General features: G+C 43.9%; 1 protein-coding gene across 1 annotated transcript in view; it reads left to right on the forward strand.

The window, feature by feature from the left end:
* Positions 1 to 1,233: 1,233 nt before the first annotated feature.
* Positions 1,234 to 25,037, forward strand: part of LOC125487823 (lysophosphatidic acid receptor 6-like) — a 30,032-nt gene continuing 6,228 nt past the window's right edge. The window contains exon 1 of the mRNA XM_048620196.1: positions 1,234 to 1,355. The gene's annotated coding sequence lies outside the window, so the exon portion shown is untranslated. The remainder of the gene's footprint in view (positions 1,356 to 25,037) is intronic.

Genomic DNA, 25,037 nt, shown 5'->3' on the forward strand with positions numbered 1-25,037 from the left:
AAATCCTTTCTGAAGAAGGGTCTAGGCCCGAAACGTCAGCCTTCCTGCTCCTCTGATGCTGCTTGGCCTGCTGTGTTCATCCAGCTCTACACCTTCTTATGTAAGGATTTACCTTTCTGCCAAGGGGTGTGTTTATGGCATGATAGTATACTGAAACAATTAATTAGTAATAGCTACTGTATCTATTATTTGATTAAGTTTTCCAATAGTTACGTTATTCTAAATTCCTCTTTCTTTTGTTTGTTTTTTTAACTATAGCATTTAAATAAATCATATTTTTCTTAATGTCAAGTAGTTTGACCAGTCTCATTGCATATGGAACACTGCACTTCACATCTATCTTTAAAACAAGAAGCTAAGGGTCTAAGACAACAAGGTGCAGGGCTGGATGAACACAGCAGGCCAAGCAGCATCATAGGAGCAAATCTAGGCCCGAAACGTCAGCCTTTCTGCTCCTATGATGCTGCTTGGCCTGCTGTGTTCATCCAGCCCTGCACCTTGTTGTCTCGGATTCTCCAGCATCTGCAGTTCCTACTATCTCTGATTCAAAGCTAAGGGTCTAGGCTGCCTTCTTAAAATATATTGAGGGCGTGTGGTCTGGTCCATAACAATATCCCTTCTAAGAGATAAGTATCTTGGAAACTTTAGTTGATCATTTGTGTCTCCTTAATGACAATGAGAGCAAAGCAGTCTGTGCTACTAAACTCAGGGACAAGGGGAGGCAGATTTAAGGACAAATAAAAACAAAATAAAGAACATGCTGGAGATCTGAAATAAAGAAAACAGAAAGTGCTAGAGAAACTCAGCAGGTTTCGTGGTACCTGAGGAGAGGAGAAACAGAGTTAACGTTCTGAGTCAGATTTAAGAGTACGGACGAGAGCTGCAAGGAGGATGTAGGTTGGAGGCAGAACATTTTGATGTAGCAAAGTGATAGCAACTCGAAAGCCAATACTCTTGACGCCTGGTGGAAGCTGAGACAAAAGTTTGATTTAAAATGAATACTTGTTGGACACTTGAAGAAAATAAACTTTGAGTGCTGGAGAGATGGAGCAGCTGATTGGAACTGTGAGAGTTGCTCCCAGAAAACCGGCCCCAGATGCATACGGGCTTCATCTTGTGCCATTCGCAAATTTAGACACTGTGTTTTTCTCAAGTAGCTCTAATTAGGGGCTGCTTCTAAATTTGAAATCTGGTTTGTTACTTCCTGTTTTAAAGGCAGTGCTGCCAGCTGAATCGCAATTGTCGATAGCTCGATCTCCATGCTAACAGCAATATGTCCCAAATGGCTTAGGAACACAGGGAACACGGAGCACAGGGATCTCTGGGCAACTGAGGATATTCTGAGGATAAGACAGGTAAGAATGGAACCTTAAAACCAACATCATTGATCAGATCAATGCTGCACTGAGACGGATGATAAAGGGCGAGACTTTTGCCTGCTCAGGATGGAACTCAAATTCCTTCCAAAAGCCCTTGAGAGAGATAGAGGCTTTTCAGAAAACTCAGTGACCGTCCTTCAAAGGGCTGTGTTTGTGGGAAGCAATCCTGCCTCACATCTTTGGGGGTTCTTAAGTAAATTTCATTTGTACACAAACTGATTCTGAGCCTGCTAATTTCCAATGATATTCTGCCATTTAAACCTCCCTTAGCTCTGCAAGGAATCACAGAAGTCACTAAAAGTGGGCAAATTTTCTACTGAAAAGTGTTGACAGGCTAAACGTAAGTTATTTCGCCATACACTGTGAATTATGAGCCATTCCACAGTGTATCTTGGCTGACAGCAAACTTCTTGAACTCATTGTCTTGGGAAATATCCTGTTCTTTCTCGGCGATGTGCAACAGGGGTAAACCGCAGAAACACAGTTGGTCAAACAGGAAACCAGCTGGTGGAATTCTTTCAGGATGTCTTAGATAAGATGTTTGATCAGTCATACCCTTCAGGTAAAAAAAAAGGCAGTGGATGTAATTTGTCTTTGAACATAAAGTGGGGAAATGAGCTCTTGTGGAAAAGTGGTAGTGTCCCTATCTCTGAGCCAACAGGCCTGGGCTCGTCATAGACTCAGAGATGTACAGCACAGAGACAGACTCTTCTGTCCAACTCCTCTGCGCTGACCAGATATCGTAAATAAATCTAGTCCCATTTGCCAGTGTTTGGCCCACGTCCCTCTAAACCCTTCCTATTCAATACCCATCCAAATGGCTTTTAAATGTTATAATTGTACCAGCCTCCACCACTTCCTCTGGCAGCTCATTCCATACACGCACCACCCTCTGCGTGAAAAAGTTGCCCCTCAGGTCCCTTTTAAATCTTTTCCCTCTCACCTTAAACTTATGCTCTCTAGTTTTGGACTCTCCTACCCTGGGGAACAGACCTTGACTATTCACCCTATCCATTCCCTTCGTATGAACCTCTATGAGGTCACCCCTCAAGCTCTGATGCTCCAGGGAAAATAGTCCCAGTCCATTCAGCCTCTCCCTGTAGCTCAAACCCTCCAACCCTGGGAACGTGCTTGAGAATCTTTTCTGAACCCTTTCAGGTTTCACAACATCCTTTCTATAGCAGGGAGACCAAACTTGCATGCAGTATTCTAAAAAGGGCCTAAGTCTTACCCTTTCCAGAGGTATGTCACAGCATACATGAACAGGTTGATTGTAATTATCCATGAATAGGGAGCAACTGTGTCTCCGTGGGTGGGAAGTCAGTTCTAAGATTGAGGGAGTCAACAAACTCTTTTCCCAAAAAAAGTTTAATTTTTAATTTCTCCCTCATAGTTGGCTTGGCTTCGATTGACGGCGCATCGGATGCACAATACATGGACCTTTGAATGCATTTAGAGTGGCAATTAAGGCTGGTATCCCAGCTGGATGGTCGTTGGGTAGTATTGACAGGTTAGCTCCTGTCCTGGAACGTCAGACCCTTACAACGATTTACAGATAGGGTCAGAGTGAAGGTCCAACTGCAGACTTAACTCAAACCGAAATGAGAAAATGATGCTGAGGATCAGAGCAAGACGAATGAGACTGCTGATAAGATGGTGCATTAAGTGACAAGTAGCATAACAAGTGTAAGATAACACATCTTGGTACATAAGAGTTGTGACTTATATTTGAATTGGGCAGCTGAGTGTTCTGTAAGGGTAGAATTAGTGACAGGCAATAAACGCTGCCAGGGAGGCCCAGTGAATAAAAGCAGGAATTGGAACTTCAGATGAAAATGATGTGAATAAAGATAAATGAAAAACTAATGGATTCACTGATAGTACAGTAAGATTGGATGGTAGATAAATCTGCAGATTTGTGCTTGTAATTTTGGGCTTTACAATATAGAAAGGTTATTGAGGCAATGGGGAGATTGTGAGAGACAAGTGCATTGAAATCGCAAACAGGCAGCGAGACTCATCAAAAACTTCTCCTGTTAGCATCACAAATGGAGAGAACTGGCACAGTGCTTAGCTCTGCTACCTCACAGTGCCACGAGCATGGGTTCAATTCTACCCTCGGGTGACTGGGTGGAGTTTGCATGTTCTGTCCATGTTTGCTCTAGTTTTCTCCTACAGTCCAAAGATGTGCAGGTTAGATGGACTGACCAGGCTTAAATTGCCCTGTAGTGGTCATCATGTCCAGGCTGAATGGATTAGCCATGGTAAAAATGTTGGGACAGAGGGTTGGTGCATTCTTGATGGGCTGAACAGCCTCTTACTGCATTATAGGGATACTATAATTCGTTCAACCCATTGTTTCTGGGTTAGAAATTTGAATCTGATATCCAGAGGCAACAAAAACACTCCTTTTACCTTTCACGTCCATTACTTGTTGTTGTCCACCCCTAACTGCCCCTTGAACTGAGTGGCTTGCTCAGACCATTTCACAGGGCAGTCAAGTATCAATCCTATTATTGTGGTTAGGACTCACATGCAAGTCCAGCCCAGTTAAGTGTGACACATTTCCTTCGCTAAAGTGCATTAGTGACCAGATGGGTCTTTTTTTTTCTTTAACAATTGATGATAGTTTCATGGTCTCTATCTCTAGTCCTAGCTTCTATTTCTACACTAAAATAACTGAATTGAAATTCTATTAGCTGCTTCGGTAGGATTTCAACCTACATCCCCTCAAAAATCAACCAGATTCTTAGTGAAATTACTACCATGTCACTGCTGACCCTTCTGTTGTTTTGCAAATTGCTCCAAATCTATTAACAACCTGAAATACTGCCTATAAATGTTCCCCCAGCCTTGACAGTATGCTGACAGACAAGTGGTTTTTCAGTTTTTCTCCTGCTTTCGTTGGGTAAGGAAGAAACATTTTCAAATCTCCAGTCCACTAGCATTGTACTTTCATGAACATTAGACAACAGTGGTCAGAGCATTTGTTATATCCACTTTATCCGTGATCAGTCATTCAGAAAGCAAGCAAATTGCACTACTTCTTTGCTTGCTCATTTATTATCCGTACATTGACTTGTTAATGATGTATTTGAGCGCTGGAGATCACAAAATGACTGGATAAAGGCAGTGCGCTTGAGTCTGTGTGTATTGGTATGTGTGTGTGAGAGGGAGAATATGTGTGAGTGTGAAACTGTGCATGTGAATCTAGGAGTGTTAGCATCTCGCATCTGCGATTATGTGGATCTGCGAGAGCATGACTGTGTGTTTGTACGAGTGTGTGTGTCTATTTGTGTGAACGTGTGTCTGGGTTGTGTGTGTGTCAGTATGTGTGTGTAGACACGAGAGTGGATATGTGAGTGCGTGTGTGTGTCAGTATGTGTGTCTATACACGAGAGTGGATGTGTGAGTGCATGTGTGCGTCAGTCTAAGTGTGTGTGTAAGTGCATGTGTACGTGAATATGTGTTTATGCGTCTGTGTCTGTATGTGTGAAGATGTGAGCATGTTCGTATGTGTGAGCATGTCTGTGCATGTCTGCATGCCAGAGTGTGTGCATGTTTGCAAATGTGAGTGTATTTCCTCCGCCATGTTTGCCTTACCCAAATCATTACTCCCCACTTCTCTAGATTGAATTCCATTTTCAGCTCTTCTCAGTTCATCAATACCTTCCTGCTATCTCCAACTTCCTTCCTCAATATTAACTATACAGCTACTCTGTATCCACTGCAAAGTTCTTAATCGTGCCTCTTCATCTAAGTCTAAATCATTGGTATCTATACCAGAGAAAGCAAGAGCCCCTAAATCGAACCCATTGAAAATCATGTCCAGTTGGACATTGGCTGTAACCCTTTCTTGACCCACAACTGAACAAAACTTACATTCAACACGCCCCTGGATTCCATACTTTCACACAGGATTAGAAAATATCAGTCAGAGCTCTTGTGGCCTCCTTCCTTGCTCTTCTGAACAAAGTGAATATAAGAACATGTGAAATAGCTGTAACGGTAGGCCATTCGGCCCCTCAGTCATGCCCTACCAATCAATAATTTCACGAATCCTTTGATTGTGATCTGAACTCCACTTCCTTGTCAACCAAAACTTCATCTAACTTTGCTTTGATTATGTTAATTACCCCCAACCTCTAATGGGGAGGAGAATTTCATAGACTGGCGACATTTTAAGAGTAGAAATTCCTCTTCATCTCAGTCTTAAATGGAAACTATGCCTAAGTTCTACATCTGGGCCATGACAGAAGCTCCCAGCATCTCCCCTGTCAAGCCCTCTCAGAATCTTAGCATCATTTTAAATGGCACGGCACTTTGGCCCATTTGTCTGCACTGGTTAAAAACCAAACTATTCTAATCCCATTTCCTAGCGCTTGGCCTATACTCTTCTGTGCTTCAAGTGCCCATCTAAATACCCCTTAAATGTCTTAAGATCTCCTGCCTCTGCCACGTTTTTAAGCTGTGAGTTCCAGATACCACCTCTGGGTGTTTTTTTCTAATCAAATCCCACCTAAACCTACCTTAAAGTTGTGCCCCCTGGTCATTGACCTCTCTACTGAGCAGAAAATCTTCTCCCTATGTGTACGCACCTCACAACTTTGTACACTTCAATCAGATCCCTTCTCTGCTCTAAGCAAAGTTTTAAAGTGTTCTTTAAGACCATCTTATAAGGGTCTTCTAGCATCACCTTAGGAAGGATATATAGGCCTTGGAAGGTGTACAAGATAGGTTTACAAGAATGATACCTGGACTTCAGGGGGCTTATGTTATAGGGATAGCTAATCTCCAAGTTAGACCTGTTTTCTCTAGAATTTAGAAGGTTACGAGTAATTTAATCAAAATCTTCAACTGGAAAAAAGATAAAGATAAAGGTAGATAAAGTAGATAAAGGTAGATAAAGATAAACTGGATAGGCTGCAGATCAGCCAGGATCTCATTGAATGGTGGAACAGGCTCAAGGGGCTGAATGGCCTACTCCTGTTCCTATAGAAGCTGGTGATTTATCCAATTTCAATCCCCTTCATATTTTCTATGTTGATCCCGTCCAATATTTCACATTCTTTGGTACAATGTCTGCGTCAGTCCTTATCTTTAGAGTAGACCCAGATGTACACAACTTGTTAAAATCTGAAACAGAAACAGAAGTTGCTGGAAAAGCTCAGCAGGTGTGGCAGCATCTGTGAAGAAAAATTCAAAGTTAACATTTCAGGTCCAGTGACCCTTCCTCAGAACTGGTTTCTTTCGGTTTTTATTTTGTTAAAATCTGAGCCCACGTATTCACTCTCCCTTACCTCTTGGCTCTCTGGACCCTTTATTTAGAATCATAGAATCCCTACAGTGTGGAAGCAGGCCATTCGGCCCAATAAGACAACAAAGAACCTCCAAAAAGCATCCCACTCAGACTCTTCTCCCTACCCTATCCCTGCATTTCCCTTGGCTAATGCACCTAACCTATGTATCCCTGGATACTATGGGTAATTTAGCATGGCCAATCCACCTAATCTGCACATCTTTGGGCTGTGGGAGGAAACCGGAGCACCCGGAGGAAGCCCATGCAGACACGGGGAGATTGTGTAAACTCCACACAGACAGTCACCCGAGGGGGAATCGAACGTGGATCCCTGGGGCTGTGATGTAGCAGTGCTATTTATAAATTTTGAAACATTGCAATCAATACAAGTTGATACATCTGCTGCTTTTTTTTATTATTCACATGTCATGGGCATCACTGGCTGGGCCAGCAGTTATTGCCCATCCGTAATTGCCGCTGGAGAAGATGGTGGTGAGCTGCTTTCTCGAATCACTGCTGTAGGTTGATCTGCAATGCCGCTAAGCAGGGAGTTCCAGGATTTTGGCTAACGACACTGAGGGAAAGACAATATAATTCCAAGGCTGGATGGTGAACTTGTAGGGGTTTTCCCATGTATGTGCTGCCCTTGTCCTTTCGAGATGGAGGTGGATGTGGGTTTGAACTGCGCTGTGTAAGGATCCTTGGTGAATTTCTGCAGTGCATCTTGGAAACAGTACACACTGCTGCTACTGAACGTTGGTGGTGGAAGAATGGATGTTAATGGTAGTAGCGCCGATCAAGTGGGCTGCTTTGTCCTGAATGGTGTCGAGATTCTTGAATGTTGTTAAAGCTGCACCAATCCATGGAGCATTCTTTAATACTCCTGACTTGTGCCTTGTCGATGGTGATCAGGTTTCAGGGAATCAGGAGGTGAGTTACTCGCCACAGTATTCCTAGCCTCTGACCTGCTCTTGAGGTCATTGTATTTATGTGGCAAGTCCAGTTCAGTATCTGGTCGATAATAAACTCCAGGATGTTGACTGTGGGTGATTAAGTAATGGTAGTGCTGTTGAATATTAAGGGCAATGGTTTGATTTTCTGTTGTTGGAGATGGTTATTGCCTGCTGCATGTGTAGCGCAAATATTACTTCCAGTTGTCATCCAAAACATGGATATTGTCTAGGTCTTGCTGTATTTGGACACAGACTGCTTTAGTATCTGAGGACTCACAAATGGCGTTGCACTATTGCTATCCTTTCATAAATGCACATCTTAGAATTCTGCTTAATTTACTCTCCGCACTCTCGCGGGTCATTTGGGAGTCTGTAGCAATTTGATTGTCCCAGCAGTATGATTGCTCCTCGTTCTGAAGTTTGACCGTATGTCCTCATTTGATGACATTTCAAACCTTTGAACCGCAGAAAGGTTTTACAGCACAGAAATGGACCATTCAGCCCCTCATATCTGAATAAACTGCCCACGCGGACTCATCCCAATTTCCAGCACATGGTCAGTAGCCCTGTAGGTTCCAGTCCTCCAAGGGACATCTCAGGTTCCTTTTTAATTGTGTTGATTGTTTCTGTCTCAACCATCAGCACCTTTGATTATATCGTTCATCGTCACACAGTAATACTCCCTTCAACTGTTAAAGTAACTCTCTCAGTCCATAACTGTTGTGACACTATATCTTAACAACAGTCCCAAGCACTTGAGTAAGTGTGGAGTTTGAACACCACATACAGGTAAAGACAGTACATTTATGGAGAAAAGCAACAGACACAGAAGCTTAGCTCAGGTATTCTTAGATGCTCTTAATAAATAAAGATGGAGATCTCATCTTCGTTGATGGCATTCGCAACAACCTTCAGCCATGCCTGATAACCCCACAAAATTGACACGTACAGATTATACATAAACATCCACTCATACTTAAAAACCACACACTTCAGAATGAACCCCACATTCATCTCCAAGTTGCACATCAGTCTGTAGCCACTGATTGAAAGGCATTGCGACATAATTAAACTACCTACTTCAAACTTACTTGGGAACATGAGACAGTAACCAACATGGTCAGTTGTACAGTGTTTAACACAACCAATCACTAATTAACCAGTACAACCAGTCATTGAGAAACCAGTACAAACAGTCAATAAGAAACCAGTATAGCCAGTCACTGAGTAACCAGGACAAACAGTCAATAAGGAACCAGTACAACCAGTCACTGAGAAACCAGTACACTCCGTCACTGAGGAACCAGTACAAACAGTCAATAAGGAACCAGTACAACCAGACACAGAGCAACCAGTCACGAAGTAACAAGTACAGCCCCTCCTTAAGTAACTAGTACAATCCTTCACTGTTTAACCAGTATAACCAGTCACTGAGTAACCAGTACAATCCTTCACTGAATAACCAGTACAGCCAGTCACTGAGTAACCAGCACAATCCTTCACTGAGTAACCAGTACAACCAGTCAGAGTAACCAGTGCGGCCATCACTGAGTAGTTTGAACTGATTCCTGGTTTGAAGTCTGTCATGTTTTATTCAATTTTTGTCATATTCTTTTCCATTCGAAGGGAAGCACCAGTGGTTAGGAGCAATGGGGGCCCACTGGATTCTGAAAGTGGAGATATTGTCAATGACATAAATGGCAGACATAATTGAAAAATTACTTTGCCTCAGTGGTTACTGTAGAAAAAGTGGATAGCTTGCGGGAAGTCCCAAGGACATGAACAGCAGACTGGGGACAGGGATTGGATAAAATGAACATAAATAAAACATTTTCTGAAGAAGGGTCTAGGCCCGAAATGTCAGTCTTCCTGCTCCTCTGATGCTGCTTGGCCTGCTGTGTTCATCCAGCTCTACACCTTGTTATCATAAATAAAACATCGTTATTGAGGAAATTAATGGAATAGTGACAAATTTCCAGGACCTGATAGTTTTCCATTTGAGGGTGTTAAAGAACATAGGGGAGCACATTGTACACACCCTAATTATAATCTTTAAGAATTCCCCAGATACAGCAGTCGTCCCTCTGGATTGGAAAATTACACATTACTCTACTCTTTAAGAGGAAAACCAAGGAATTACAGATGAGTTAGCCTACTGGAAATTGTTGGGGTCTATAACAAAGGATGAAGTAACTGAACACCTCGGAAATTTTCAGTTAATCAGGGAGAGCCAGTGTGGATTCATGACACGTCTGTGATGCTTGACAAGCCTCAGTGAACTTTTAGAAGGGGTGCGTAACATAGCGGACAGGGCTATGTCAATGGTTGTTATTTATGTCAACTTCCAGAAGGCATTTGATACAGTTCCACATAAGAAACTATCAACTAAGATGGAGTTTAATCCAGGTAAGTGTGAGACACTGCACTTTGGGATATCAAATGTTAAGGAAAAGTGTACAGTTAATGGCAGGGCCCTGAATGGCATTGATGTACAGAGTGATCTTGGGATTCAAGTCTGTAGCTCCATGAAAATGGCCGCACAAGTAGATAAGATGGTAAAAAAGGCGGAAGGCATGCTTGCCTTTATCATCCAGGCAATTGAGTACAAGAGTCAGAATGTCATGTTGCAGCTCTATAAGACTTTGGTTACGCCACACTTAGAATATTGCGTTCAATTCTGGTTGCCACATTTCAGGAAGCATGTGGAGGCTTTGGGGAGGGTGCAGAAGAGGTTTACCAGAATGCTGCCTGGATTAGAGGGTATGAGCTATACGGAGAGACTAGAAAAACTTGTGTTATTTTCTCTGGAGCAGCGGAGGCTGAGGGGAGACTTTATAGAAGTCAATAAAATTATGAGACGCATAGATAAAGTTGACGGTCAGAATCTTTTTCCCAGAATTGAAATGTGTAATACTAGGGGGCATGCATTTAAGGTGAGAGGGGGCAAGTTCAAAACTGATGTAAAGAGCAAATTTTTTTTTACACCGAGAGTGATAGGAGTCTGGAATGTGCTGTCGGTGCGGTGGTGAAGGCAGGTACGATAGGGACATTTAAGGGACTTTTAGATAAGCACATGGAGGGATATGGACCAAGGGTGGGCAGAAAGGATTAGTCTAATTTGGCATCATGTTCGGCACAATGTTCTATGTTCAACTTCTAAGAAAGAAGCCCATGGAATTGAGGGGAAATACTGACAAGGCTGGGAAATTTGGTGGGAGACAGAAAGTAGGGATAATTGGTAGGTACTCAAATTGTGACAAGTGGTGTCCTACTAGCGCATGTGTTAGAATCTCAATTATTCACCTTATTTACTAACGGCTTGGGTAATGGCACAGAAAGTCGTATATATCCAAATCTGCTGATGACCACAAAGTTAGGTGGTATTATAAACAGTGTAGATGATAGCATAAAATTGCAAAGGTATATTGACAGACTAAATGAATGGGCATGGTTGTGGAAGATGGAGTTCAAAGTAAGCAACTGTGAGGTTATCAATTTCGGACCGAGAAAGGATAGATCAGGGTAGTTTCTAGATGTTATCAAGTTAAATACAGTGGATGTCCAAAGAGACTTGTGGGTTCAGGTGCATACATCTTTAAAATACCAATAACGGGCGCAGACAGTACTCTGGAAAGCTAATAGAATGTTGGCCCTTTTATGTAGACAACTAGACTATGAGGATGCAGAAGTTAATCTGCAGCTGTACAAAATCCTAGTTGGATTGCACATGGAGTGCTGTCAGCAGATCTGAGCGTCACACCTTAGGAAGGATACACTGGCTTTGGGAGAGAACACACTGTAGGTTTCCAATGATACCCAGGCTTCAGAGGTTAAATTATGAGGACAGCTATCTCCAAATTAGGTCTGTTTTCTCTAAAACTGAGAAGGTTTTAAGGGCTGATCTAATCAAAACCATAAAGATAATAACAGGAAGAGGCAGAGTAGATAAAAAGAAACTATTTCCATCGGTTGGAAATTCTAAAGCTACGGGAAGTAGTCCAAAAATTAGGGCAAATGGTTCAGGAGAGATGTTTGGAAGACTTCTACACACGGTGGATGATGGACCAGCTCTTTCCTTTAAATCTGAGAGAGATCATTTTTTTGGATAAGCAGAGGTATTAAGGGATATGGGTCAAAGGGTATGGAGTTAGGCCACTGATTAGCCATGATCTCATTCTATGGCAGAACAAACTCAACGGGTTGAATGACCTACTTTTCTTCCTATGTTTTACATGAACGCTTACATTTATCAGTTTAAGAATGACTGGATTTGTGGTGAAGGCCGTTTGCCAGTCACTCATTTAGTGACGGGTTATTGTCAAATTATTTATGAAGGTGCAGGGCATGTGTGTCACCACGGTGATGGGCATGTCAACCAGTCAATTGCTGATATGTTTTGTGATCTCCCATTACTAGCAGTGCCTCCTGGAATATGGCTAACTAGAGTTGGCAATGCCACTTTGACTAACCAGGTGAAGCACTAGGTTACCCTCAGAAACAGCCAGGCTGAGGGATGAGTTCAAGAAGGCAACCAACCACCACCCAACTTCTCCACTGCAATTCGGGACGTGGCCTGAATTCTGGGCCAGATAATAGAGAAAATAAATTTGTACGATGGAGGTTTAAATTTGGTCTAACTAAAACCACAATGACTTTTTAATTCTCCCTGAGACATGGGCAGCAAAGCTGGCCCAGCATTCATTGCCCGTCCCTAGTTGCCCCTTGACAAGATGGTGGTGAGCTGCCTTCTTGAAGCGCTGCTGTCCTCCTGCTGTGAGTTGACCCATATGCCATTAGGGAGGGAATTCCAGCATTTTGACCCAGCGACAGTGAAGGAAAGGCAATATATTTCCAAGTCAGCATGGTGAGTAGCTTGTAGGGGATCTTGCAGGGGTCGGTGTTCCCATGTATCTGCTGCCCCCTTGCTCTTCCAGATGGAAGTGGTTGTGGGTTTGGAAGATGCTGTTTAAGGGTCTAGGGTGAATTTCTACAGTGTATCTTGTAGATGGTACGCACTGCTGCTCCTGAGGTTCGGTGATGTCGGGAGTGGATGCTTGTCGATGTGGCACCAATCAGGTATTCTGCTTTGCCCTGGATAGTATCACGCTTCTCAAGTGTTGTTGGAGCTACACTCATCCAGACAAGTCTATCACACTCCTTTCATGTTCCCTGTAGACGGTAGACAGGTTTTGGGGAGTCAGGAGGTGGGTCACTCATCGCAGTATTCCTAACCTCTGACCTGTTCTGGTAGCCACTGTATTTGTATGGCAAATCCTTTTTAGTTTCTGATCAATGGTTAACCCCAGGATGTTGATCGTGGGAAATTTAGTGATGTTAATGTCATTGAATGTCATGTGGTGGAGGTTAGATTGTCTCTTATTGGTAACAGTCATAGCCTGGCATTTGTGTGGCGCAAATGTTACTTGCCACTTGTCAGCCCAAGCCTGATACCGTCTAGGTCTTGTTGCATTTGAACTGCTTCAGTATCTGCCGAGTTGTGGATGATGCTGAATATTGTGCATCGGCGAACTCCCCCACTTCTGATCTTATGATGGAGGGAAGGTCATTGATGAAGCAGCTGAAGATGGTTGAGCCTAGGACACTACCCTGAGGAACTCCTGCGGAGAGGTCCTGGAGCTGAGATGACTGACCTCCAACAATCACGACCATCTTTCTATGTGTCAGGTGTGACTCTAACCACCGGAGAGTTTGCCCCCGATACCCATTGATTCCAGTTTTGCCAGGGCTCCTTGATGTTACACTTGGTCAAGTGCAGTCTTGATGTCAAGGGCTGTCACTCTCACCTCACCTCCGGAATTCAACTCTTTCTGTCCATGTTTCAACCAAGGCTGTAATGAGGTCAGGAGCTGAATAGCCCTGGCGGAACCCAAACTGGGTGTCACTGAGCAGGTTATTGCTGAGCAGTTGCTGCTTGATAGCACTGTTGATGACACCTTCCATAACTTTATTGATGATTGAGAGTAGACTGATGGGGCGGTAATTGGCCGGGTTGGTTTTGTCTTGCTTTTTGTACAGGACATACTTGGGCAATTTTCCACATTGTCGGGTAGATACCAGTGTTATAACTGTACTCGAACAGCTTGGCTAGGGGAGCAGCAAGTTCTGGAGCACAAGACTTCAATACTATTGTCGGAATATTGCCAGGGCCCATAGCCTTTGCACTATACAATGCCTCCAATCATTTCTTCATATCACGTGGGGTGAATCGAATTGGCTGAAAACTGGTATCTATGATGCTGAGGACCACTGGAGGCAGCCAAGATGGATCATCTACTTGACAATTCTTGCTGAAGATTGTTGCAAATGCCTCAGCCTTATCCTTTGCACTGATGAGCTGGGCTCTTCCATCATTGAGGATGGGGATATTTGTGGATCCTTCTCCTCCAGTGAGTTGTTTAATTGTCCACCACCATTCATGACTGGATGTGGCAGGACTGCAGAGCTTAGATCCAATCCGTTGGTTGTAAGATCGCTTAGCTCTGTCTATCACTTGCTGCTTATTTTGTTTGGCAAGGCCTGTTTGGTAGCTTCGGCATGTCGATGACTCATTTTTAGGTCTGCCTGGTGCTGCTCCTGGCATGCCCTCCTGCGCTCTCCATTGATATGAATGATACTAGGGTTGAAAAGTTCAGTATTTGACAGGAGGTTGGAGGCACTTGGAAGAATATAGGTGTACATAGACTTCTCCACCAAGAAGCCTATGGAATTCGCTGCCGAGGTCAAAATATTGAATGCTTTCAGTGGGTGTTAGATATAGCACTTGGGGCTAGAGGAATCGAAGGGTATAGGGAGAAAGTGGGAACAGCGCACTGAGTTGGATGGTTAGCCATGATCATAATGAATTGTAGAGCAAGGTCAAGGGCTGAATGGCCTACTCCTGCTCCCATTTCCTTATGTTTCGAAGTTTACCCTCCACTTCATTGAAGTTCCTTAAACTTTTCGACTTCTCGGAGTCTTTTTTGGGAGTCGGGTTTAGAACTGATCGTCATGTGATGTGTCTGGCGTAGGCAAGATACAGACACTGTTAGCTTTAATTGAGAGGGAACATGCAGAGCCCATCAGCACAATAAAGGCTTACAGAGACTGGCGGGCATCACAGAGGCTGGGTTGAATTATCACCCTGGGTAATGACAGTATTGTTTGACTTTGATGCATTTCCGTTCCAATTTCCATTTGATTTTTGCTTTTGTTATCTTGCCCCACAAGGTGCTGTTTAATTTGTTTAACTCAGAAAAGAGTACACATTGTCAGCAGCCCTAATGTTATAGTTGTGGAGCTGCTTCCAATGTAGATTAGGTACAACTGAGGGCCTATGACCAGCATTAACAGTGGACCGCATAATGTAGGACTGGGCCCCCCCGGGAGGGAAAAGACTGCTGATCCTTTTCAGAAACACAAACTCTACCAAAACAAACAGCTCTCAAAATTGTTTTCACTGGAATATCCAGAGGGTAGTAATTGAGTCCTGGTCCTGGTTGGTGTTCCCCATACTTCCGTTCCTCCCAAGAAACAATCATTTAAGATTGAATTAATAATCACTTAGACAAATGTAGATTAATTTAGATGAGTTGGCATGGGATCGTCCAGGGAAATTGTGTCCAACTAAATTTCTGGAGACTTTGGAAGAGTTAATGGAGAGGGTTGATGAAGGTAGTGCTGCTGATGTGGTGTACATAGACTTCCAGAAGATGTTTGACATACTGCCATATAACAGACTTCTGCAGAAAGTTATGAGATATGGAATAAAAGGGACAACAGCAATATGTGTTCAAAATTGGCTGAGGGATTGGAAACAAAGGGTACATAGAACATAGAACTGTACAGCATAGGAACAGGCCCACGATGTTATGCCGAACATGATGCCAAATTAAAGTAATCCCTTCTGCCTGCCCTTGGTCCCCTCACATCTCCTTTGAACTTTCCCCCTCTAACCTTAAATGCATGCCCCTCGTATTAGATATTTCAACTCTGGGAAAAAGAATCTGAACATCATCCCTATCTATGCATCTCATAATTTTATAGACTTCTATCAAGTCTCCCCTCAGCCTCCGTTGCTCCAGAGAAAATAACACAAGTTTTTCAAGTCTCTCCATATAGCTCATACCGTCTAATCCAGGCAGCATCCTGGTAAACCTCTTCAACACCCTCTCCAAAGCCTCCACATGCTTCCTGTAATGTGGCAACCAGAATTGAATGCAGTATTCTAAGTGTGGTCTAACCTAAGTCATATAAAGCTGCAACATGACATCCTGACTCTTGTACTCAGTTCCCCACCAATAAAGACAAGCATGCTATATGCCTTCTTTACCACCCTATGCATACTTGCATGGCCACTTTCAGGGTACTTCAGTGCTGTCCAGGGTCCTGCCCTTAACTGTATACTTTTCCTTGACATTTTATCTCCCAAAGTGCAGCGCCTCACACTTACCCAAATTTAGCTCCTCCTGCCATTTCTCTACCCATACCTGCAGCTGATCTATATCTCGCATGGTAAGTGGATATTTTATAGGCTGAAGGAAGGTTTGTAGTTCAGGTTCCCAAGGTAGCATTTGGGACCCTTGTTATCTCAGTGGGCAAGGGACAATACAAAGTTTTCAGATGATACAAAACTTGGGAGAATTATAAACTGTGATTAGGGCAGTGTGGAGCTCTGAAAGGACGTTGACAAGTTGGTAGAGAGCTGAAAGGTAGGAGATGAAGTTTAATACAAAGAAGTGTAAAGGAATACAACTTGTTAAAAAAAGACATAGAGAGACAGTATAGGATAAAGTACACAGTTGTAAAAAGTGTGCAAAAGTACAGAGACCTGAACGTAAATGTACATAATTTACTGAAGATGGAAGGATAGATAGAGAGAGATGCTAATAAGACATACAATGGCTTTATTAACGAGGGAATAGGGTACCAAAGCAGGGAGATTACATGAACATATATAGGATACTGGTTAGATCTCACCTGGAGTATTGGGTGCAGATTTGGGTGCCACATTATCAGAACGATGTGAATGCATTGGAGAGGGTGCAGAAGAATGATTCCAGGGGTAAGGAACTTCGGTCATGAGGATAGATGGGAGAAGTTGGGATTGGTTTTCTTGGGGAAGAGAACGTTGAAGGGAGATTTGGTAAATGTTTTCAAAATCATGAGGGATCTAGACAGAGTAGTTAGGGAGAAATTGTTCCCACCTACAAATATTTTATCTGCAAATCTTAATAGCTTCTTCAGGCTGCTCGGAGAAGCTATGCTCTTGCACCTTTAATATCATTTAATCAACTGCATGATATTTACACAGCAACGGTACTCTGTTAACTGTTAAATGGTTCACTTTATCGCATCTAATTCACTGGAGCTGTTTTAAACAGACCTTCAGTCAGATACTCTGTGACAAAATGGTCTCCACTAAGTTCTCACACACACACACCCATTCCTTCAGCAAAATGCAGAAACACATCCAGAACGAAAAGAAGCATCACAGGACTCAAAAAGTTAACACAGTTTCTCTCTCCACCTGCTGAGTTTCTCCCAACAGTTTCAGTTACCGTTGGTTTCACATCTCCAGCATCCACAGTTTTTGCCTTGTTAAATTTTACGTCTGCGACACAGACAATGGTTAGGGTTTGGAATGCACTGCCTGGAAACGTGCCGGGGGCAGGTTCAATTGAGGCATTCGAAAGGGGCATCGGATGGATATTTGTACAGAAAGAATGTGCAGGGTTACAGGGCGAAAGGTGTGGCATTGGCAGGAAATGAAAATGCTCCGGGGAGCCAGTACAGACACAATGGGATGAATGGCCACCCTCCACCCTGCGACAATTTGTGTGCTTCTGTCAATCACTGGCTCAGATGCATACTGGTATAGCTAGAGCACAAAGTGTGAAATTTTGCATGCAGTTCTGGTCCCCTCACTAACAGAAGGATGTGATTGCACTGGAGGAACACAGAGGAGATTCACCAAGGTGTTGCCTGGCATGGAGCATTTCAGCGATGAACAGATGTAACTGGGACCTTTTGCCGTTTAGAAGATTGAGGTGAATAAGATGCTAAAAGACATGGACAGAGTAGACATGGAATGGATGTTTCCCCTTGTGGGGCAATCTAAAACAAGAGGTCATACCTTTTTGCCATCTTGTGATAGCTACAATAAAAAGCCCAAGTGGCCATCTTGTCAACTTTAGTCCTGGGCCATTACAACACATAGTTTCAGGATAAAGGGTCACTGATTTAAAAGAGAGATGAAGAGGAATTTCTTCTCTCACATCTGTGGAATTCACTAGCCTTGGAATACGGTGCATGCTGGGACACAAGGAGATTTTTAATTTGTAGTGTTAAAGGATTATGGGGAAGCGGGCAGGAAAGTAGGTTTGAGGCCGAGATGAGATCAGCCACGATTGTGTTAAATAGTGGAGCAGGGTCAAGGGGCTAAATGGCCTACTCTCCTTCTAGTTCTCACCTATTTAACCACATGTTACAGGCTCTGCTAAAAACATTTCTCTTATTCATTTGTGGGATTTGGACATCGCTGGCTGAGCCAGCATTTTTATTGCCCATCCTTAGTTGCCCTTGAGAAGGTGGTGGTGAGCTGCCACCTTCTTGAACCGCTGCAGTCCTCCTGCTGTGGGTTGACCCACAATGCCCTTAGCAAGGGAATTCCAGGATTTTGACCCAGCAACAGTGAAGGAATGGCGATATATTTCCAATTCAGATGAGCGGCCTGGAGGGGAACTTGGAGGTGGTGGTGTTCCCATGTATCTGCTGCCCTTGTCCTTCTAGATGGAGGTGGTCGTGCGTTTGGAAGGTGTTACTTGAGAATCTTTGGTGAATTTCTGCAGTGCATCTTGTAGATAGTACACACTGCTGCTACTAAGCGTCAGTGGCGGAGGGAGTGAATGCTGTGGATGTGGTGCCAATCAAGCGGGCTGCTTTGTCCTGGATGGTGTCAAACTTCTTGAGTATTGTTGGGGCTGCACTCATCCAGGCAAGTGGGGAGTATTCCCTCACACTCCTGACTTGTGCCTTGTCAATGGTGGACAGGCTTTGAGGAGTCAGGAGGTGAGTTACTCGCCGCAGTATTCCTAGCTTCTGACCTGCTCTTGGGACAAGTGCTGCTCAGAGCAGAGAGTTCCGACGCCTTATCATCATGTGCATACCACAATTAACACCCATAAGAAAACATAGTCCTTTCCATTTTTGAGGTATGTCTTCAACCATTTTCCCACCAGCTTAATATAAACATTCTGTGACTGTTGCTTTGGAGAGTGCGCAGCTCCATGGGAGAATATAGCTGTGGTTTTTTTATAAGTTAAATAACTTCGAGAGCTGCTTATTGTATTTTTTAGCTCAATAAAGCCACAGAACTGTTTTGGTTGCAAGATGAGTCATTGCGTCCCAGCATCAGCACAAAGTGCAGGCAATCCAAAAAAAAACTCGACCCAGGTCAGTGATTTCCTTTAAGCATCATTTCCTGGCTTGTTAATTGCATTGCTTCACACAATTTAAGCAGCTCTTGTTCCCATCACCTCCTTTTATAGAGTCATACAGCACAGAAACAGACTCTTCAGTCCAACCAGTTCATGCCGAACTTAATCCCAAACTAAACTAGTCCCGCCTGCCTGCTCCTGGCCCATATCCCCCCAAACCTTTCCTAGTCATGTACTTAACCCAAACTCTATTAAACATTGCAATTGTGCCCACATCATCATTACATCAGGAAGTTCATTCCACATTTGAACCATCGTGTGTGTAAAAAAATTGCCCCTCATGTCTTTTGCAAATTTCTCTCCCGTCACCTTAAAAAGTGTCCCCTGGTCTTGAAACCTCCCATCCTAGGGCAAAGCTAACTGCCATTAACTCTATCTATACCTCTCATAATTTTATAAACTTCTGTAAGGTTGCCCCTCATCCTCCTACGCTCCAGTGAAAAAGGTCCCAACCTATCTAGCTTTTCTTTATAACTCAAACCTTCCACACCCGGCAACATCCTGGTAAATCTCTTCTGAACCCTCTCCAGCTTAATAATATCTCGAAGTCTCCCTCTCTGGCCTAAACCCAAAAATATTTCTTTTTCCAACGCCGATAAATCCAATTATAAATTCCGACTGCACTTGCTCCCTCTGATTTCTTTTTTTGCAAGTTGCCACATCAAAGGCTAATGCTGAAAATAACAGCTCATGGAGTAGGCAATAGCATATTGGCAGAGGTTAACTGGAGGCAGACAGTAGGAATTCAGTGTCTCTTTTCTGACTGATGAAATATAATGAGTGGTGCACACAGGGGCCGGTTCTGGGACCTCACCTGTTTACCGTTTATAGACGTAACTCAGATGAAGGACCCGAAGGTATGGTAGCTACATTTGTTGGCGACACAAAGATAACTCAGAAAGTGAGCTGTGAAGAAGAGGTAAGGAGACTACAAAGGGATACAGACAGGTTACTTGAGTTTGGCAAAAGTGGGAAAATTGCCATTTTGGCAGGAAGAATTTAAATAAAGTGTACTATTAAATTGGCTGCAAAGCTCTGAGATGCACAGTGATCTGGGTGCCCTAGTGCATCTCACAAAAGGTTAGTCTGCAGGTAAAGCAAGCAATCCGTAAAGCCAATAGAATCCAAATTTTTATTGCAAGGAGAATTGAATACAAAAGTAGAGAGGTTATACTCAGTTATACGGGGCATTGATGAGAGTACATTTGGAATACTGTGTCCAGTGTTGGTCACAGTGGCACAGTGGTTAGCACTGCTGCCTCACAGCACCAGGGATCTCGGTTCCATTCTACCCTCGGGCAACTGCCTGTGTGGAGTTTGCGTCTTCTTCTTGTGAGTGTGCGCGTGCCTGTTTCTGTTGGGTGCTCTGGTTTCCTCCCACAGTCCCAACATGTGCGGGTTAGGTGGATTAGCCACGCTAAATTGTGCAGGCTAGGTGGATTAGCCTTGGGAAATGCAAGATTACATAGATAGGGTGGGATGCTCTTCTGAGGATCAGTGTTAACTCAATGGGCTGAATGGCCTGCTTCCACACTATAGGGATTCAATGGATCTTATTTAAGGAAGGATGAAAACACACTGGAGGCAGTTCAAACACAGTTTCACAAATGAACACCTGTAATGGGGACGCTGCCTTAGGAGAAAAAATTGAATAGGATGGAGTTGTACCTGCTGCAGCTTCGAAGAGTGAGAGGCAATTCAATTAAAACACGTACGGATCTGAGGGGCCTTGGCAGGGCAGATGTGGTGACGATGTTTCCCATTTGGGGAGAATCTAGAACCAAGGAACAGTATTTAAAAATCTGGGCTCACCCATTTACAAAAGAGATGAAGTGGAAAAAAAATTGTCTCTAGGGCTCATGGGGGGTTCAGCTCAAGGGGCTGAATGATTACATCCGCTCCTGATTCGTATGCATGCAGGCACATTTGAAAGACATGAAACCTCACAGTTCTTGAAAGGGCCAAGAGACACATCCTTTTCTCTGCAGTTTGATGTTGGCTTGCAGATTAAGTTTGGTCAATGAAAGGTTTAATTTTGATCAAAGGATGACTGATTCTTGATTCACAATGAAACCCAATTAACAATCTTTTACAGTAACAAATGAAGAACAGTAACAGAAACGCCTGACATACAGTACAAGGTAAATAGGGCTCTTTCACTGTTCATTGGAGATAATCTGCCTTGATAGCCTTTCATGGGTACCCAGGCAAATGCTGGAGTTAGACAGTGTGGGAACTTGTGGTTCCCAGCTTAAGGAGTAATCCTTCATAGAACACCTACAGTGTGGAAGCAGGCCATTCAGCCTACACCAACACTCTGGAGAGTATCCCACCCAGCTACCCAGTCCCCATAACCTGGCATTTCCCCATGACTAATCCATCTAGTTTGCATATCTCTAGTCACTGTGGGCAATTTGGAATGGCCAATCCACCCTTTACTGCAAATCCTCGGACTATGGGAGGAAACCCATGCAGACATGGGGTGAACGTACAAACTCCACACAGACAGTCACTCAAGGCTGGAATTGAATCCAGGTCCCTGGCACGATGAGGCGGTAATGCTAACCACTGAGCCAAAGTGCCACTCTGATAACAGCTAGTATGGGATTCCATGGAGTTGGAAAAATGGAAACTTCCAGGAACTTAAGACATCTTCTAGGAATGTAGGAGCAGGAGTAAGCCTTCAGCCCCTTGAGCTTGTGCTTTCATTCAAAGAGATCACAGCTGATCTGTGGCCTAACTCCATATATTTTGGCCCACACCCCTCAATATCTTTGCTTAACAAAAATTTATCTAACTCAGATTTAAAATTAACAACTGATCCAGCACCTACCTCCATTTGTGGAAGAGAGTTCAAAACATCTATCACCCTTTGTGTACGGAAGTGCTTCCTGACATCTCTCCTCAATGGTCAGGCCTTAATTCTTAGACTTTATCCTCTTATTCCAGATTCCCTAACCAGTGGAAATAGTTCTTCTTTATCTCCCATGTCTTTTCCTGTGAATATCTTGAAAAATCCCAGGCTTGCAATTGCAAAAGTCAGATGACCCTTTGGCGGCCAGTGTACGATCCTTCAGAGTGCATCTTAAAAAAGGAATACAGTTTGTAAGAACTTGCATTGTTTTCATGTCTGCACAGGTATGACAATGTCAAGACCTAGGTGAAAAACTCCACAACACACTACCTAACAGTCTATCTGTCATCTTGTTGCCCACTTACCTCACCTTGTCTATTTCACTTTGTAGCCACTCTGTGTCCACCCGACAGCCCAGCCTTCCACCTACCTTTGTAGCCTCAGTAAAATTAGCTACATTACTCTCGGTCTCTTGTACTTGTTGTGTGCTCTAACCAATCCTCTATAAATTCTAAGAAATTATCCCCATCTTCAAAAGTCCCTAACTGTAAAGCACACTCCTGAAGCCCTGGTATATCACGGTGTTGATTGACCTAAGCTATTGTTACATCCTCAGAAAACAGAGTAAATTTGTCAGGCCAGGCAGCATCGGAGGAGCAGGAAAGTTGACTTTTCGGGTCAGGACTCTTCTTCAGAGATGGCAACACCCGGCGGTAGGGATAAAGGGGACTTTTTCAGGATAGCAGCAGGTAACTAAATGAGATAACAAGGTGTAGAGCTAGATGATCACAGCAGGTCAGGCAGCATCAGAGGAGCAGGAAAGCTAACGTTTTGGGTCTGGACCCTTCTTCAGAAATGGGGGAGGGGAAGGGGACTCTGGAATAAATAGATAGGCGAGGGAGGCGATGATGGAAGATGGATAAAGGAGCAGATAGGTGGAGAGAAGACGGACAGGTCAAGGAGGCCGGGATGGAGCCAGTAAAGGTGAGTGTAGGTAAGGAGTTGGGATGGGGGTTGGTCAATTGAGGGAAGACGGACAGGTCAAGGAGGCGGGGATGACGCTGGTAGGTAGGAAGTGGGGGTGAGGGTTGGTCAGTGAGGTGAGAGGAGCAGATAGGTGGGAGAAAAGATGGACAGGTCAAGGAGGCAGGGACGAGCTGGGCTGGTTTTGGGATGAGGTCGGGGTGGGCAGATTTTGAAGCTGGTAAAGGACTTGGACAGGCTAGGAGAGCGGGCAAAGAAGTAGCAGACACAACACAATGTGGGAAAGCATGAGATTATGCAGTTTGGTAGGAAGAATAGAGGTGAAGACTAGTTTCTAAATGGGGAAAGGCTTCAGAAATCTGAAACACAAAGTGACTTTTAGTCCTGGTACAGGATTCTCTTAAGGTTAACTTGCAGGTTCAGTTGGCAGTTAGGAAGGCAAATGCAATTTTAGCATTCATTTCAAATGGGCTACAATACAAGAGCAGAGATGTACTGCTGAGGCTGTATAAGGCTCTGGTCAGACTGCATTTTGAACAGTTTTGGGTCCTCTGTCTAAGGAAGGATGTGCTGACATTGGAGGAAGTCCAGAGGATGTTTATAAAAATGATCCTGGGGATGAAGGACTTGTCATATGAGGAGCAGTTGAGGACTCTGAGCGTGTACTCAATGGAGTTTAGAAGGATGGGGTGGGATCTCAATTGAAACTTACAGAATACTGAGACGCCTGGATAGAGCGGATGTAGAGAAGATGTTTCCATTAGTAGGAGAGACTAGGACCTAAGGGTACAGCTTCTGGATGAAGGACTGTTCCTTCAGAACTGGGATGAAGAGGAATTTCTTTCAGCCAGAGGGTAGTGAATCTGTGGAACTCATTGCTGCAGAAAGTTGTGGGCGCCAAAGTCATTGAGTGTATTTAAGACAGAGATAGATAGGTTCTTGATTAGTACGGGGATCAAGGCTTTTGGGAGAATGGGGTTGAGTCTTCACCTGACGAAGGGGCAGCGTTCCGAAAGCTTGTGATTGGACTTTAACCTGGTGCCATGTGACTTCTGACCTTGTCCACCCTGGTCCAACACTGGCACGTCCACATCATGGCAAATGTAAGTGGGAAGGCATGTGGTGAGAATGTAGAAAGAGGAGTAGAGACAGGTTAGGCGAGCAGGTGGTGAGAATGTAGAAAGAGGAGTAGAGACAGGTTAGGCGAGCAGGCAAAAGCTTGGCAGATGGAATATGACTTGGGGAAATGTGAGGAAATGCACTTTGGCAAGAAGAAAGGAGGAGTTGTATGTTATTTAAGTGGACAAAGACTTGAGAGAGCCACAGAAGAAAGGGATTGGGGAGTCCTTGAGTCCTTGTCCATGAAACTCAAAAAGCAACCAGGTGGTAATAGGAAAGGCAAATGGAATGTTGGCCGTTACTTCGAAAGGAATGGAGTATAAAAATAGAGTGGTTTTGCTAAAACTATACAAGGTTATATCAAATGAGTTATGCCACAGCAAGAATACCGTGCACAGTTTTGATTCCCTCATCTAAGGAAAGATACTCTGGCATTGGAGGCCATCCAGAGAAGATTCATTGGGTTGGTCCCAGGCATTACCCCCTTTGATTTTACTTTGTCAGTACAAGGACTTCTAAGAAACCTTGGAGAAACTGTGTGGCTATGTAGATAGGTTAGAGAGAATGTTCAGAAAAGGGGGAGGGGAAGGGGGTTTTGAAATAAATAGGGAGAGAGTGGGAGGCGGATAGGAGAGGGATAGAGGAGAGGATAGGTGGAGAGGAAACAAACAGGTCGAAGAGGCGGGGATGGAGCCAGTAAAGGTGAGTGTAGGTGGGGAGTTAGGAAGGGGATAGGTCAGTCCAGGGAGGACGGACAGGTCAAGGGGGCGGGATGAGGTTGGTCGGTAGGAGATGGAGGTGCGGCTTGAGGTGGGAGGAGGGGATAGGTGGGAGGAAGAACAGGTTAGGGAGGCAGGGACGAGCTGGACTGGTTTTGGGATGCGGTAGGGGGAGGGGAGATTTTGAAACTTGTGAAATCCACATTGATACCATTGGGCTGCAGGGTTCCCAAGC

Source organism: Rhincodon typus, chromosome 45 (genome assembly GCF_021869965.1).
Source record: "Rhincodon typus isolate 14 chromosome 45, sRhiTyp1.1, whole genome shotgun sequence".
In the NCBI taxonomy this organism is placed as follows: domain Eukaryota; kingdom Metazoa; phylum Chordata; class Chondrichthyes; order Orectolobiformes; family Rhincodontidae; genus Rhincodon; species Rhincodon typus.